General features: G+C 41.1%; 1 long non-coding RNA gene across 1 annotated transcript; it reads right to left on the bottom strand.

The window, feature by feature from the left end:
* Window positions 1-497: 497 nt before the first annotated feature.
* LOC129326173 (uncharacterized) lies at window positions 498-4,291 on the bottom strand. The gene is made up of 3 exons (XR_008596692.1): window positions 4,172-4,291; window positions 2,863-2,949; window positions 498-756 (listed from the first exon to the last, which is right to left on the bottom strand). It is a non-coding gene; the product is annotated as an uncharacterized LOC129326173 (long non-coding RNA).
* Between the last annotated feature and the right edge of the window lie 238 nt (window positions 4,292-4,529).

Genomic DNA, 4,529 nt, shown 5'->3' with positions numbered 1-4,529 from the left:
TTTGGCGGCTATCTCTGCTTTTCATCCCCCTATAGATAGAAAAACGTTTTTTTCACATTATACATCTAAATTATATTTGAAGGGGTTTGAACAATTTGTTTCACCCTGTCAAGTCTCTGGTCCCTCAATGGTCGTTGCCCTTGGTCTTGACTAGACTCATGTCAAAACCGTTTGAACCCTTGGCCACTTGCCCTCTGCATTTCCTTTCTATGAAGGTGGCATTCCTAGTGGCCATTACATCAGCCAGACAGGTAGGGGAATTGGCTGCTCTATGTTGTGAGTCTCCTTACTTGAAGGTTCACACAGAAAAGGTAGTCCTATGGACTAAGGTGGATTTTTTGCCTAAAGTGGTCTCAAAATTGCACCTTTCCCAGGAGATATCCTTGTCGGTCTTTTTTCGCAACCAGATCACAGAGGCTGAAAGGGCCCTGCACACATTACATGTATGTAGGGCTATCCTGTTCTACTTAGATCAAGTAAAACCCTTTAGGGTAGAGTCCCACCTTTTTGTGTGTTTCTGGAATCAAAAGAAAGGGGAAAAGGCTAGCCCACAGACCTTGGGCCGCTGGGTGGTGCAGGTGATTCTCTTGTGTTATAAAACAGCAGACTTACCTTGTCCGTTGGAAGTTCATGCTCATTCCACCAGATCCCGCATATTCAGCAGTCTTCCTGAAAGGTGTCCCACTCCAAGACATCTGCAAAGCAGCTAGTTGGGCCTCGGTGGACACGTTTGTCAAGCACTACACCTTGGACATCCTGGAAAGGAAAGAGACGGCAGTGGGCACAGCAGTCCTGCAATCAATCTTCCTGTGACAACACTTCACTGCCTCCACCCAGGTATTTAAGCTTAATCTCCCATGTGGGACTGCACAGGAAGACCGTAGATGAAAAACAGTGTTGCACTTACCTGTAACTGTTGTTCATCTAGGTCTTCCGTGTAGGCACACATACCCTCCCTCCTTCCCTGCTAATACTCTTAGTATTTACCTTTGCAGTACAGCGGCGAAAGAGGACTGAGGGTACATTGGGGGTGCTCCGCCTCTTAGAGGCCGTTTTCGGTGGGAAAGATGGCGGTGCATGTGCGCTGAGAGGCGAGGGTGCCTGTAATGATTCCAAGTAAATGTGTGCATGTGTCTTTAAATGCTTGGTTTGAGCTAGGAGAAGAGTGGGGGTGAGAGAGGGAAGAGTGAGTGATGTGATTGGTTGATGACTGAGAGTGTGGGCGGAGTGAATACAGTTTGAGACTGACAGTGCAGGGAGAAAGGTTTCAGTCAGAAGAAAGCAGGCTAGCTGTGTGCTGCCTGAGTATACTGAAGTATTTATGACAGAAATACAACCTGTGTGGAACCTGAACTGAGCATGTTTGTGAAAGGACACTCAGGGAAAGGGAGGCCAGCTGTGTGCTGCCTGAGCAGGTTTAATATTTCTGTGAATAAGAGTCAGAGAGGCTAGCTGTGTGCTGCCTGAGGAGTTTTAAGCATTTCTGTGAGACAAATACCGAGTTCGAGAAAGAGGCTGTGTGTGAAGCCTTGGAAGAGATCTGTGTGAATGAGAGTAAATGAAGTAACTTTAAGAACCGAGAACTACTTTTATGAAACCAATACGCTTCTTAACTAAATAAAAGTGTATTTTGTTTTATTATATCCCAGAGTAGCAGTCATTGTTATCTCCCATTCCTATCCTCAGGGCCACATAGAACCATGAAGGAGCCTGACGCTTTGGGAACGTTACCAAAGGGAAAATTTAAATAAAATATCTTGGAATAAAATATTCCTGGTGGCAGCAGACTACCCAGAGGGTTAAGGGATAGATTAAAAGAAAAATCTACCCCAAGGAAAGTAAAGGTCATAACAGTGCCCCCTAGTGGTTCTGAACTATAAAAACCTCCGAAATTGGCACGCCTGCACATGCACAGTCCCATGTGTGCCTGCATGGAAGACCTAGATGAACAATAGTTACAGGTAAGCGCAACACTGTTTTTCTGTTAAAAGCTTGGAGAACACACACATATTCTCACATAGAGCATCTGTTTTGTTTGCAGACAGTTCCAAGCTCAATCTCCGGCATCTCCAATTAAAATAATAGGTGATAGGAAAAGTCTCAGTTTGAAACTGGGGAGACAGTACGGAACCTGATAGCCCAATGGCCTTACTTAGTGTAAAGCAGCTTCACATGTTCATTCACTCAGTTTTGAACCCTAGTTTGTATTCATATCTCACCCACCGGTTGTTCATCCCACAGAAATATAGGTAGGTCAAAGAACTGCAAGTATCTGTTAATATCTAGCCCCGTTACTATGTTTATGTACGGTGGTAGACAGTAGTGGTTACCTCAGCCTGCTGCTTCCTATTGGACCACCCAGGAGCCAGAACAGATCATGTTCTTTCCCTTCTCCAGGCATCTTTAAACATGGTGTGGCAAGCTGTGTGCTCCCAGAGACTCTAGTGTCTTGTGAAATTTCAGGAAGTCCTATTAGGCAGTTTAGAAACATTAGTTTCTCCAGCTCTTGGGTGGGGGCAAAATGGCAGGTGGTGCCACTCTCCAAGTTTGCTGTTCAAAGCCTCCATCCCTCTTGGCTTCATTGCCTTTACCCTGAACTGCTGGCGGCAGTTGGAAAAAGTTGTTAGTTTGATGGACCAGTGGCCTGGCTCACTCTGAAAGTTCTGCATAAAATATAAGCTCTTGAGGGTGTTTCAAAACCTGCATGGGGGGGCAGGGGCGGGGAGGATTTATTTTTCAGAAGGACAAAACAGTATTTCTACTGGACATGGTAAATTCCTTCTATCTGTATGAAAGGGTTCACTGGGTTTCCTGCATGTTCATTTGCACAAGTTCAACTGAGTTAATAGGGTTCATACTCACATAATTGTGCACAGGTTCAACGTGATAGGGATCAATCCAGATATTTTCACCAGTGTACCAATTAGCCATTGTGTAAAAATTAACTTTCTTCAAAAGACAGGGAAACAAAATATGTAAAAAAAATGTAATGGCATTAATATGTTATTGCTAAATTCCCACCATTAAAACTTTAGTACTCTTTCATATAATTTATTTTATACCAGCTTTTGTTTCATACTAAAATTGGGGCAGTTATGTAAATAGTGGCCTGAATACACATACACATTGATTAGCGTTGACATTTTTAACTATAAACTCTTGCATATCTGCTGCTTGAGATCAGTGATTGCATCTCAATTTCCCCCACTGGTACCAGCAAATTCATCACCTCCATTTCAGTTCTCTTGTTTATTCTCTCCTCTTCCTATTTTTTTCAAGGGAATGTGGCTATTATTCCTAGACTGAATTCTCCCACTTAAAAAAAGCATGTGACTCCCATCACGCTTAATTACCATGTGTTCAAAAATGATAATCCATTTTAACATGTTTTCATAGCATAGAAAATTATCTACCTTTTTCCACAGTGAAATAAATGTTTGTCCTACTGCATGCTGGAAATTTTCAGAACAATAAATGAGAGGCAATCTTATTTGCTCAACTGAATTTCTGATTGAAAATCGGGTAAGTATATTTTACCTAGGAACATGAAAGTTACCATGCCTCATAATAGTGGAAATAGTTTTCCAATGGGGAAAGGCAATAAATGTGTTCCATTGCAATGAGCACATTCTGTAGAATACAAACTTGATATGTAGCAAGAGAGTAATTTGAAGATTCCAGCTATTAAAAAATGAATATGCCCTCCCCTTTTCCAATTAGCATTCACATTAAGGGGTTATGGGACATCTGCAGGAACAATAGTAGACGTGTAGCATAGAGTGATCATCAGTTGTAATGATAACAATCTCTCTGATGTGAATAGCTTTAGTTGTATATTTCTCTATATCACATTCCTGTTTAAAGGTACAAGAACTGGGCTGGGCTTTCTTATAGTTAGCTTGCAACCTAACACCTCTAGATATTCAATTGAGTGTTTAAAGATCTTCATATTTAAAGACCCATTAATTATGCCTGACATGAAACAGGAATGTTTGTAAGTTAAACTGTTTTGCCTCCTATATTCTTTGCAGTTTTTCATTCATTTTCCTTTCACACCTCCATCTTTTCACTTATATCCAAAATTTCTAACCTCTCTTTGGTCAGATTATGTTGTTTTAACATACATCTGACATTGTCTTCCCATTCTTTTCTGTATCCAGCACATCCTTACCTTTAAATCTTTCCATATTCTTGACCCTCATATATTGTCTGCTTGTATTTCTATTGTATTTTCAATCAGCATGTGGCAGGGCTCAACACATTGCTTATGTCTGTCTTTAGATGCTTTTTTATATCCAAGTTCGTACTAGGAATAAATATAAGACAAGATCAAGAATACTAGGAACATTCTGGATAATGAAACAGCAAGGAAGAAGCAGGCACCACTCACCATCCATTCCTGTTCTATAGAGTAGTATAAAATTTTTCCATATTAGATGCCTCCTCTAATGGATTAGTCCACATAGTAGGAAAAAAAGGTGATGATCCAAATGAATTCTGGAGAGAACACTGTTGGTTCAGACTTTCTT

The sequence above is a fragment of the Eublepharis macularius genome, chromosome 3 (genome assembly GCF_028583425.1).
Source record: "Eublepharis macularius isolate TG4126 chromosome 3, MPM_Emac_v1.0, whole genome shotgun sequence".
NCBI lineage: Eukaryota > Metazoa > Chordata > Lepidosauria > Squamata > Eublepharidae > Eublepharis > Eublepharis macularius.
The sequence above is the reverse complement of the archived record's forward strand: the minus strand, read 5'-3'. Positions and strand labels throughout refer to the sequence as shown.